General features: G+C 42.7%; 1 long non-coding RNA gene across 1 annotated transcript in view; it reads right to left on the minus strand.

The window, feature by feature from the left end:
- ZNF648 overlaps positions 1-12,284 on the minus strand; it is a 200,904-nt gene that overhangs the window by 142,443 nt on the left and 46,177 nt on the right. Inside the window, exon 2 of the long non-coding RNA XR_002347093.1 lies at positions 3,197-3,386. This is a non-coding gene — a long non-coding RNA (zinc finger protein 648). The remainder of the gene's footprint in view (positions 1-3,196; positions 3,387-12,284) is intronic.

Here is a 12,284-nt window from a genome sequence, read left to right on the forward strand (position 1 = left end):
GACGTGGAAATGTCCCGTGTCTGGGCATGTCAATGTCATTCCTGACTGCGACACTGCACTAAGGTTTTGAAAGATGGGGAAACGGGGTAGGTGGGACACAGGAACTCTCCATGTTATTTATTACAACTGCAAATAAATCTACCATCATCTCAGAATAAAAACTTTAATTTAAAATGTATTTATGCAGTTTCCATCTTGGTTCAGCAGGTAAAGAACCTGACTAGTATCCATGAGGATGTGGGTTCGATCCCCGGCCTTGCTCAGTGGCTTAAGGATCTGGTGTGGTCGTGAGCTGTGGTGTAGGTTGCAGATACCACCCGGATCTGGCATTGCCGGTAGCTGCAGCTCCAATTCGACCCCTAGCCTGGGAACCTCCATGTGTAGCAGGCGTGGCCCTAAAAAAGAAAAGAAAAATTATTTATGGGAGTTCCCTGGAGGCCTAGCCATTAAGGATTTGGCATTGTCTCTGCTGTGGCTTGGGTTTGATTTCTGGCCTGGGAATTTCCACATTCCGGGGGACATGACCAAAAAAAATTTTTTTAATAAAAAGTAAAAAAATAAAATGTTTATTTACTAATTGGGATGTGAGATGGTGGGGAGAAGTGGGGGAGAGGAGAGAACAATCCAGCTAGGCCTCCCAGGAAAGAATTCGTTCTGGAAAAGGAAGGACCTGGTGCTCTGACCTTCCAGAATGTAAGATCCAAGAGAGCAGGAATTGCATCCACTTGGTTGTCACTGGATCACTCATTCCTGCAACTACACAGCCTGACATATCAAAGGGCTTGTAACAAGTGTTCCCCTCTAACCAAATTAGAGCACTTCAGTATTGAAGAGAGACTGGCCGATCTCCCACATCTGCTTGAGTCTTCAGGTTCAAGCAACAAAGATTTAATCAAAAATGGGCTTCACTCCATTTGCAGAAAAACTGACATAGCTGCTAAGTTAACTTCTGTATCATGCTGCAGGCATAGCAACACCTTTTGGGGAGCCTCTGACAAAGCATAATTCCACAAAAAGGTAGCCACTGTCCCCTGCTCTGCCACAGACCACCACAGCCTGAGGACTTGAAATAAGTACTAATGGAAACTGCCAGGCCTGGTGGAGTTGCAGGAAAGAGCACAGTTCCAGAGAGACCATGAAAGTGATGGATTGGGTCCTACTCAGTGACTTTCACAGAGTCCAGTAGAACTGGGCAGTCACCAGCAGCGAGATTCTGTGAGTGACATTGTTCGTGAATGCACATGAGAAACCACTTAGGGACTCCCAGAACTTAGGGGCTCCCAGAGATAATCGGGGGGGGATTTGGCTGAAGTCCCACACACACAGGTGAGAACCAGAATCAGGTAACTTGAACTACAGACTTTTTTTTAAATTGGTATATTCTTATATCATATTGGTCCTGCTTTACACAAGGGAGCTGGACTTGAGATCAAAAGACCCAGATTTAATTCCCTAAAGTGGCATAATAATGTCTGCTCTGCCTACCTAGAAGGCTGTTACTTTGAGAATTATGTGAAATGATATAAACATGAAAGCTTTCAAAATTATCAGGCACAGTCCGCATTCAATTTTTGGTATCATCATTGTCATTATTTTGCTTTTTTTCTTTTTAGGGCCACACCCACAGCATATGGAAATTCCCAGGCTAGGGGTCAAATTGGAGCTGCAGCTGCCGGCCTGTGCCACAGCCACAGCAACAAAGGATCCAAGCCGCATCTGCAACCTACATACACCACAGCTCATGGTGACACCAGATCCTTTAACGCATTAAGCAAAGCCAGGAATCGACCCCACGTTCTCATGGATACTAGTTGGGTTCTTTACCACTGAGCTGCAATGGGAACTCCCAAATTCTGGTATCATTATTTTAAGAGTGCTTCATTATCTTCACTGTAACTTCCTATCATCTCATCTTCTAGAGGCTGGATAATTTCTTGGCCCCTTTTTTGTGCCCGCTAAAAAATACAATGGTGTTTGGGTCCTGGGTGACTAGGGACTGTTGCAGGTGCGCGTCTATGGTGGGTTTTGGCTTTGTCTCTTCGACATCATTTAGAAATTTTCTTGAGACCAGAGTCTCCTGCAATTCAGGGCTCTGCTGAGGAGCTGGTCATGGGTGTTGGTTAAATGTGGAGGGAGAGGAGCAAATTACCCAAGGACTAGGAATTAGAAAATGCCTTCCAGGGTTGGGCTTCTGATTGTCCAATGTATAAAATTTTGCGAGACCCATAACCTGGAAATTAAGGGAATAGTGGATCCTAGAAACGAGGGAGCCAAGAGCCAGGAATTCAGAATCCCTATTTCTGGCCCCACCCACTCAAGAGAACCCAGCTTCCACTCCTTCCAGCGCTGATGCTACAGGGTGGGATTGCATCTCCTGCCCCAGCATCCAATGTCCAGCTGTCCAGCCAGAAGAACAGAGCCAGCTCCTAAGTCATGCTTGAGGTAAGCAGGGGAGTGAGAATAAAAAAAAAAAGGGGAGCAGCTCTGGGAAAGATTTAGTCCAGGGAACATTGAAAAATGCACAAATTCAGAGTCATAGATTGACTCAGCCACTTACGAGCTATGTGATTCTGGCCTCAAGCTACTCTTTTGAAGCAGAGATAATACCTGCTCTGCGTATCTTGATCAATGGGAACTTTTTGGTTTGGTTTTTTTAAATTAAAAAAATTCTGTTGTAAATTTTGAAGCACACGAATGCAAAGATTTGTATTGTCCAGGGTCCCCTAGACCCCCCAGTAAAGTAAGGTCATCTATAACTGGGATAAACCATCCATTTAGAGATAGAAACTCTCACCTGTCCTTCAGCTGAAAAAAAAATCATGTTTTCAGATGAAGAGAACTTTCAGACACATATTGGAAACCCTAAGCTATTGCTTTTGCATATAAACTTCTAAATTAGAGTGAAGGAAAATTATTTCAACCCTTGAAGAGACAGATCATTTCATAGACATTAACAGAAGCACCACCAAGTAAAGGTAGATGGAAGAAGCTGAGAGTGGTGCAGTCCATGCGAAGCCAAGCATGTGAACCACGGCGTCCAGAAGTGGGGCGGAAAAGAACTGAGAATAGGATGGAAAGGATCCCAGCTCTCCAAGCAGCCTAGCTCATCATTCATTCATTCGCTCACTCATTCTCTGAGCATCTGTAGTGCACTGGATGCCAGGGGTACAGACCTGGAGGAGGCAAAATCTCTGACCTGGAGGCATTCCCAGCAAGGAGGTGTTGCTGCAGAAAAGTCTCGTGAGAACCAGGGAGAGAGCCACCCTGATGATGAATGCACACAGCTGCCCCAGGCTGGCCAAACCCTCTGCCCATGAGCTTCTCCAGCTACCGGCTGGAATGAGTCCACAAAGGAATGTGGATGTCCCAGGCCTGCGATGACTCACCTGGAAGCAAGGACAGATGCAAACATGCACATTACATGAGGAACAGGCCACTGGATTTTTGTGGCAGGGTCCCGCCACATATTAAGAAATCTAGAGGTCGTGACCCTTTGCCAAGGTGGAGAGCAGACGCCATCTTGGACTTCTAAGCCCCGGGCAGAATTAGGCATTTTCTCTTCTGGGCTCCCACAGCCCCAGGGCCCACAGTGCTTTTCAGCATTTCTTACTGCATGGTAGCCATCCTTGCTGCACAATGAGCTCCTCCAGAGAAGGAAGAGTAGGTGCACAGGTTAGGCACCTGGACTTTGGTGGCAGAAAGACCTAGCTTCACACCCTGATTGGGCCCCTTGATGACTGTGTGTGATTTTGCTGGAGGATGGAATTAGATAACAACTGTAAACATTTGAGTCTATAAAAATTACAACCAATATGTGGTAGCTGTTATTTTAATATTATTGAATATATACATATTACATATATTATGTACTACTATATACAAATAAAATATATTCATATACCATATGTAATAATACATTGACATTATAACATAATAACATATATTATTACATACAATAATATATTATTATTATACAATAATATTAATAACATATACAAATAATAAAAGTTGTATCCATCAGGATTCAGGACAGGAAACAGAAATCTGCTTTATTTATATTAACTAGGAGTTAATTTAATGATTGGGAACGAAGCTAATAAAGGAATAAGTTAGCAGAAGGGCTGAAGGAGCAGATTCTATATAGTCTGGGGCTCCAGAAACAGCCTCCAGAACATGGAAATGACCTAGCAGGGGAGGTACCACCTCTGGGGCACCTCGGGTGGTGGTTTGGAACCCTCAAACCTGGGCTCCCTCTGCTACAGCCCTTCCCTCTCAGTGCCCCAAAAGTTGGAACATGAGCACCATGGCCAAAAACCTTCACATTTCCACAACCTTGGTTGTCAGCAAAAATGCCTACAAGAGGTCAACTTAAATAAGCCTTGCAGGTGGGAATTAAGCAAAAAGACTCATTATTTGGGAATCAAAGATTTGCAATTTGGGCACACAGATTTGGACAGCAGCCCAAATAGTGTTCTACTAGGGCTTTTAAAGACAGAGAAGGCAGGTCTGCATTACAAAGACTTAAGCTAGTCTTGGCTGAAGGGCTATCACTAGTGGGAGGTAAAAGCTCCTGGCCTCCAAGGTTTATGCTACAAACTGCAGGCCACACACACAAACACATGGAAGCATACATACCACACTCATCACACCATTCTCCTTACCATGCACAAGCACAGAGACACTCACCACACATATACACACACCACATAACCACACACACACAGACACAAATATACATATCACAAATATATACACACAAATATACACACCATGCCACACACATAAACATATACCACATATACACACATAGACACAACACACACACGGCACACACAGTCTCACACATTATATATGTACCACAAACATGCACAAAGCACACATATACTGCAAACATATACACATGCATGAATATACTCCACTTCTCGGTAAGGGTCTCACTATGGTTTAGCCACATGATAAGAGGTTTAGAACAACGGCTGTGGACTGGGAATGTGGGAAGTATGTCTACAAAACAGTATCAGAAATGAAAAAAGCAGAGAAAGTGATATATACACAAAGACGAAATCTGTTAAAATGTATGTATGATAATTATAGGGACAGGAAAACAAAGTAAGCAACGTGAATAATAGACGTTTAATAACCTTTGGATCATTTTCTGCAAAAGGTTTCAGTTGAGCAGTAAAATGTTTCCAGTGACTGCTCTTTAGCCCAACACAGTCGCTGTGTAGCCACTGACTTATTTCCATGGGGCAGGGTCTGCTTGGCCCCTAGCGCATTTCTTTCCTTTGTTGTTGCTATTTCTTGGGCCACTCCTGCGGCATATGGAGGTTCCCATGCTAGGGGTCGAATCGGAGCTGTAGCCACCGGCCTACGCCAGAGCCACAGCAACTCGGGATCCGAGCCGCATCTGCAACCTACACCACAGCTCACGGCAACGCCGGATCGTTAACCCACTGAGCAAGGGCAGGGACCGAACCCGAAACCTCATGGTTCCTAGTCGGATTCGTTAACCACTGTGACACGACGGGAACTCCTTTTTTTTTTTTTTTTTTTTTCTTTTTTTTTTTTCTTTCCATTCTGAATGCACCTGTTGTTAGGTGGACAGCCCAACGAGCCCCTGCAGTGTCTACTGATGACAGAGCTTGCCATCCACTCCATCTTGTTCTTCCAAGCTCCCTTTCTGCCCCACATTTCTGCCCCACATTCTTGCCTCCAAATACAAACAGGGAAATTTAGGAATTTGGTGCTGACCCTATTGAGACACCAGCTTCCCACAGTCCCACTTTCTTCTAGAGCTACAGTTCATCTCTGTGTGCCTAGGGGGCGCTCAGGCCCAGGAGTTGAAAATGTCGGAAGTTCCCTTTAGTATTTCTAAGGCCCAGAAGGGAAGGGCTGGAAATCGAATTTAAGGGGTTACCAGTGAGAATGGTGGCTGGGGGTTGTCCAGGAGGAGAGGGTGGGCTAGTTGTAAATATATCTCCAAGACTCACCATCTCATTGAAGTTCAAATCTAAAAAGGATCATACAGACCGGCAGGTATAATCCCTTCATTTCTCAGATACAGAAGAATGAGTGATATGTTTAGAGTTAAAACTAGTTAGAAGCAACTCTATACCAACAGATGTAGAATTCTTCTCTCACGGAGCAAATGATTATCATTTTTTTATCTTCCTGTTCTACAGTACTCTTTCACTGATTCAATGTATGGGCCAAAATTTTATTCTGGGTATGAGACTATTAGAGAAGCTAATCAATATATTTATATACCTTAAGACTATTTAGTAGAAGAATTAGAAAACAATTACACAATAGTCACAAATCAGTTGTTTGATGCAAACATGTCCTGCTTTAATATAGTTCAAAATACAAACATCCAAATTAAAAAATAAGGTGTGATTGCTTCATTATAAAATATACCTAGTTTGTGGCTTTTTTTAAAGAGGAAGTTTCTTTTCTTTTTTTTTTTTTTTGGTCTTTTTAGGGCTGCACCTGCAGCATATGGAAGTTCCCAGGCTAGGGGCTGAATCGGAGCTGTAGCCTCTGGCCTACACTACAGCTACAGCAACACTGGATTGGAGCGGCATCTGTGACCTACACCACAGCTCACAGCAACACCAGATCCTTAACTCACTGAGAAAGGCCAGGGATCGAACCTACATCCTCATGGATGCTTGTCAGTTTTGTTAACCACTGAGCCATGACAGGAATTCCTTCTTTAAGAGGAAGTTTCTCCCACGCATTTCAACACTGAAGTTTTCAGGGAAAGGGGGGCATAACTCAAGGAAAATGAGGATGAATCTGTGTGGAGTTTTGGCATCCCATCCTGAAAATTCTCATGTGTGTTTTACTATGTTTACAAAACAGCAAGAAACAAGGACAGAGGGATTAGTGATGAGGACCAGAGGTCTAATCCCACACTGGCCATTAATCCCAAGACCTTCCATGTGTCTCTGAATTTTGTGAGCTCCAAGTTCCCCTACAAAATGACAGGCTGAGACCAGACATGCTCTCTGGGTCCTTCTTAGGTTGCAAAGCAGAGTGGGAGTGTGGACAGACAGAAGAGTCAGACCAACGGGAGCTGGTTCACCTCCATCTGTGACTCTGAGCCAGTTGCTTCTCCAGACTGCAGTTCTCTTTAGAATATAAAATGCATGCTACCCACGATGCAGGATGTTTGTTAAATGAGAAAATACATACAGAGTGCTTAGACACTGCCTGCCACATCATTGTGGAAGTAATTTTATTTATCCCCACCTCTAACCTTGCCATTGTCAGTTAATAACCACATCAATTTTACAAAGAATTCACGGCATCTGCCTGCCTTAGGGTAACATCTTAGGGATTCAGTCCCAGAGTCCCTAAGTCCTTAAGGACTTGGCCTTTTGCTTCCACAAAATGCCTTTTGCTATCGATGTGGGAGGGATGGAAGCCAGATGGATGGAGGGGGTCCCCACTCCCCTGCCACCATTGCAGCTTTTTGGAGCACACTTTTCTCCCGCTGTGGTTTGGCTTTATTTGTTTTGTCTTCTTTGAGTTTTGCTCACTTGCTCTTTAGAGATGACTTCATTTTTTTGAGATTCACTTTTTCACCTGACTCTTCCTTCACTCATGCTATTATTTCCTGATTAAGTCATTTCCCCAAACTCCCCTCTCTTTCATCTGGCTAATGCTCCAGGGCTTAGCTTTCCTCATGGAAATTTTTCTGAACCATCACTGCCCTGCTATTTGCTTTCATAGCACCCCGCGTGTCTCCTTCCTAACACTTACCACAATTATAGTCACATAATTGTGTCATATTAGTCTATCTCCCTTACCAGGCTGCAGCTCCCAGAAAGCAGCAATCTTTTCTATTTTATTCAGAGATCTGCCCCTCACAGTAGACTTACTGGTACATAGTAAAATTCCATGAATATGTGTTGAGTGAATGGGTGGCTAAATGAATGAAAAATGAATGAGTGAATGAATCCCTGAAGCCAGCTGTCATGCCTGGCTCATTAGTAGCAGTTCTGTCCCTTTTCTCCTTCCATATTTAGTTTCATCTTCACTCTTGGCAGGATTTCTTCACAGCTTCTCTTACACTCTTAAAGAAGGAATTGATTTATTGCTGCCACAAAAGATTCAACCAAAAAGGCCCGATAGATCGATAGATCGTGATTTTAGGGAAACAATCCTGCTCATGCATCCACAGTTGGCATTCTAATCTACTTTGGGATATCCATGCGATTAGCAAGAGATGCTGAGGGGCTAAAGGATCTTATTGATGACAGAGCTCAGTTTGGATTCAATTTTGACAATTTTTTTCTGCCCCACAATTCACTACTAACAAGTCTAGGTTGGGTCTCCCTTTTGTTATGGGATTTTCTACTCTCATCAGGCTCCCAGGTCATCAAATGAGCAGGTGAGCAGATAAGAGCTCCAGAAAAGGAAGGTGAGGGAAATCAATATTTTCCCCTGATGACAACAGCCCTTAGAGCCAAGAGAACACTTGAGTCTTAGAAAGTAACATCCAAGAGGGAGCAGAGAGGGAAGGCCGAACAGTGCCTTCTCCTGAGCGCACCTCACATTACTCTTATTTTTCTCTTTATGTTTTTCTCCGTAATGGAATAGCAATGCACAGGAGTAGCTTTCCTCTCCCAGGGCGGTCTGACTGAAGATTGGGTTGAACAACCACAGGCAGCTATGGAGGAAACGTTTTCCATAAGAATTTTCTGGAGCCCTGCTGTGTTTGGTTCAGCCTTCAGGTTTCCTGACAATACAGCTTTGTTCTCCTTTCCCCCCGGGTACCTGATTCAGGGCTAAGGTGATTGTGCTTCGCAGCAGAGGGGGCTCCTTCTCAAACTCCCAGAGGTGAATTGTCATTATGAGGGAAACAATAGGCCACCCCTTACTGTGGAGGTTATATATTCACGTGTGCCATGTTTAATTTCCCTGCTTCCATGAATAGTCTTCAAGATGAATAGCTTCAAGATGCCTGGGGCTTGTTTCTTTTTTTGTTTGTTTCTTTAAATAGCGTACAGGATCTCCCACTTCCGCCTACATAGTGCTCATTTTAGGGATTCAGACTTGTGTCCCAAAAAGGTGGGCAAGAGTCACTTGGAAGGAAGGGATTCAAGTGGCGGGAGTGGGACTGGGTATCTCAGACATCAGCTGACCCCCCTTCCCTTGGCCCCAGGGAAAGAGAAGCTACAAGCTGAAGCTACAACAGCCAGCTTTCAAAGTTGGAGGAGATATAAAAAGCAGGAGGGTGATGCCAGGGTAACAAAGGGTCGTGAAAGTGGGAAGGAAGAACATTCTGTTTGCTTCTGTGCTGACACTGTGGTGTTTCAGGCATACCCAGGTCTTCTGAGACTGCAACAGCGCCTTGGTCTGCACAGCTTTGGGGACACTGGGGTTGGCTTAGGGGTGGGGGTACAGCACCTGCACAGACATCAGTACTCTCATCGAGGGCACTGGCAGCTGTGGTGCTGAGGGGTCCTCAAGCAGCTCCTAGACATTTAATGTCTGTAACAGTACATGGGAAAAGCGGGAGTGTATGTCAGATGGGTGTGAGAGCACATGAGCACATGCAGAAGATCCCTGGGCATTCCCGGAAATAAGTCCGGGGGAAGAGGGGATGGAGGGAGGATCCAGTGAAATAGCAATTACTATTGTGAATATGGCCCTATTTGGTTTTGTTTGGGTTTTGTTTTTTTTATTAAAGTATAGATAATTTACAGTATTATATGAGCTTCAGGTGTACAACATAGTGATTCAACATTTTTGTAGATTATACTCCACTTAAAGTTATTATGAAATAGTGGCTATATTCCCTGTGCCGTACAAAACATCCATGTGTCTAATTTATTTTATATACAGTGGTTTGTGCCTCCTAATCCTCTATCCTTATCTTGTCATTCCCCCCTTCCCTCTCCCCACTAGTTTGTTCTCTGTATCTATGAGTGTATTTCTGTTTTGTTATATTCATTGGGTTATTTTTTAGATTCTACATATAAGTGATGACATAGAGTATTTGTCCATTTCTGTCTGACTTATTTCACTAAGCATAATACCCTCCAGAGGGTATTATAATATTAATAATAATATGATTATTAGAGACAGCTCTATCCATGTTGTTGCAAAGGGCAAAATTTCTTTCTTTTTTTATGGCTGAGTATATTCCATTGTATATATGTACCACTTCTTCTTTATCCATCTGTTGATGGACACTTAAGTCGCTTCCATATCTTGGCTATTGTAAATAATGCTGCTATAAACACTGGGTGTATGTATCTTTTCATTTTCTTCAGATATATATCCAGGAGTGAAATTGGTGGATCATATGATAGCTCTATTTTTAGTTTTTTGAGGAACCTCCATACTATTTTCATAGTGGCTGCACCAATTTACATTCCCACCAATAATATACAAAGGTCTCATTTTCTCTACATCCTTAACATTTTTGATTGTCTTTTCAACAACAATAGTCGTTCTGATAGGTGTGAGGCTGTATCTCTTTGTTGTCTTGACTTGTATTTCCCTGATGATTAGCAATGTTGAGCACCCTTTCATGTACCTTTTGGCCATCTGTATATCTTCTTTGGAAAAAAGTTTTTGCTCCTCTTTGGACCCATTGTTGGGTGTAGCATGGGAAAAGTACAGATTATAATTGTATTATAAATGTGAGTACTGGGAAGGATCTTAGAGATTATCTAGCCTAAAATTTCTCATGATATCATAAATGGCAAGATTTCAACTTTTTAGGGCTGAGTAGTATTCTGTTGTATATATACATGGAGGATCTTGAGGTATGTATGAGTTTACTAATACACAGAGTATAAAAAACAAAAAAACCACAGAAAGTAAATTAATAAATAAAACAAAAACAAACAAGTAGATACATAGAACAGAGTAGTGGCTACCAGAGGAAAGCGGTGGAGGGGAGGGCAAAATGAAGAAGGGGGATCAACTGTGAGGTGATGGATGGAAGCTAAATTTTTGGCGGTGAACATGCTGTAGGGTATATAGAAGTAGAGATATAATGTTGTACACGTGAAACATGTAATGTTAAAAACCAATATTACATCAGTAAAATAAAAAAAGTGGAAGAAGGGGGGCAAAGTGAGGAATCTCGTGGTGACAGAAATGTTCTGTGCCTTCACTGTATCTATGTCAAGTTCCTGGTTGTAATATTTTACTGTAGTTTTATAAGGCATGACCATCGGGGGAAATGGGGTGAAGAATACATGGGACTTCTCTGTATCATTTCTTGCAACTGCATGTGAATCTACAATTATCCCAAAATTTAAAATTTAACTTACACACACACACACACAAAATGTCCTCATGACCCAGGTGATGAAAATGAGGCCCAGAGAGGTTAAGCTACTTGGCCTTATTTCACAGCCTGTTAACAGCACAGCCAGGGTCAGACCTTGTTCTCCCCAGTCCTAGCCCAGCACATTTGGTGGAATCATGACATTCCATAAATGTGTGCAGGGCACCGAGGACTTCTGCTCTCTGTGGGAAGGAAGTGTGTCTTTGGTGTCCATTACTTTGAGGGAAATCCAGGGTGCTCTAAGTCAAATGGAATTTATGGCTAAGGATTCTATGAAGGAGGATAAGTTTTGGAAGACCCTGATAGGTGGAGCTCTGCTAACACTTACCCAAAAAGGTACTGCCTCGACTGTGTCTCGGTAAAGTCAGAAAGGAAAAGGAGTAGCCTCATTGAAACAGAACATTCATTGGATCTCATGGTGTTCAGTCTGCTCACTTAACTACATTCATCTTCGAGGACAGATGCTTATTCTATTCAACAGTAAATCAACCCACTAGGGCAATTAGACACACTTTTTTTTTGTATCAGTGAGTTTCCTTTTTAAATCAAAATTCTCTCTTCTGCTGTTTCATGTCATTTACTCTGGATTTTTCCTGAGCAACTCTGAAGCTTGAAATCTGGTCATCCCTCAAGTCTACCTGAGGTGAAACAGCCAAACTCCTTTATCCATTGGCCCTTAAGAATCTGGGACCAAGTTAGTCTCTTGTTATGGAATGTTCCAGAAGCTGAGGAGAAGACCAGATTTCCACACCTCATAGCATTCATCCTCAGTGATTCACCTTTGCTACAGTATTAATAGAGCCTGCTAAATTTAGTGCACCCTGAAGCACTCGAGAGATATATTCTGACTTAGCAAAGGTGCATGTTCCTCTACACAAAATCTTAAACTCAATTTTTAAAATGCCTACAAATTTTTAACTTAAAAAATACAATATGTTAAAAAAAATATACACACAATAAAAGTCCAACT

The sequence above is a fragment of the Sus scrofa genome, chromosome 9 (assembly GCF_000003025.6).
Source record: "Sus scrofa isolate TJ Tabasco breed Duroc chromosome 9, Sscrofa11.1, whole genome shotgun sequence".
NCBI lineage: Eukaryota > Metazoa > Chordata > Mammalia > Artiodactyla > Suidae > Sus > Sus scrofa.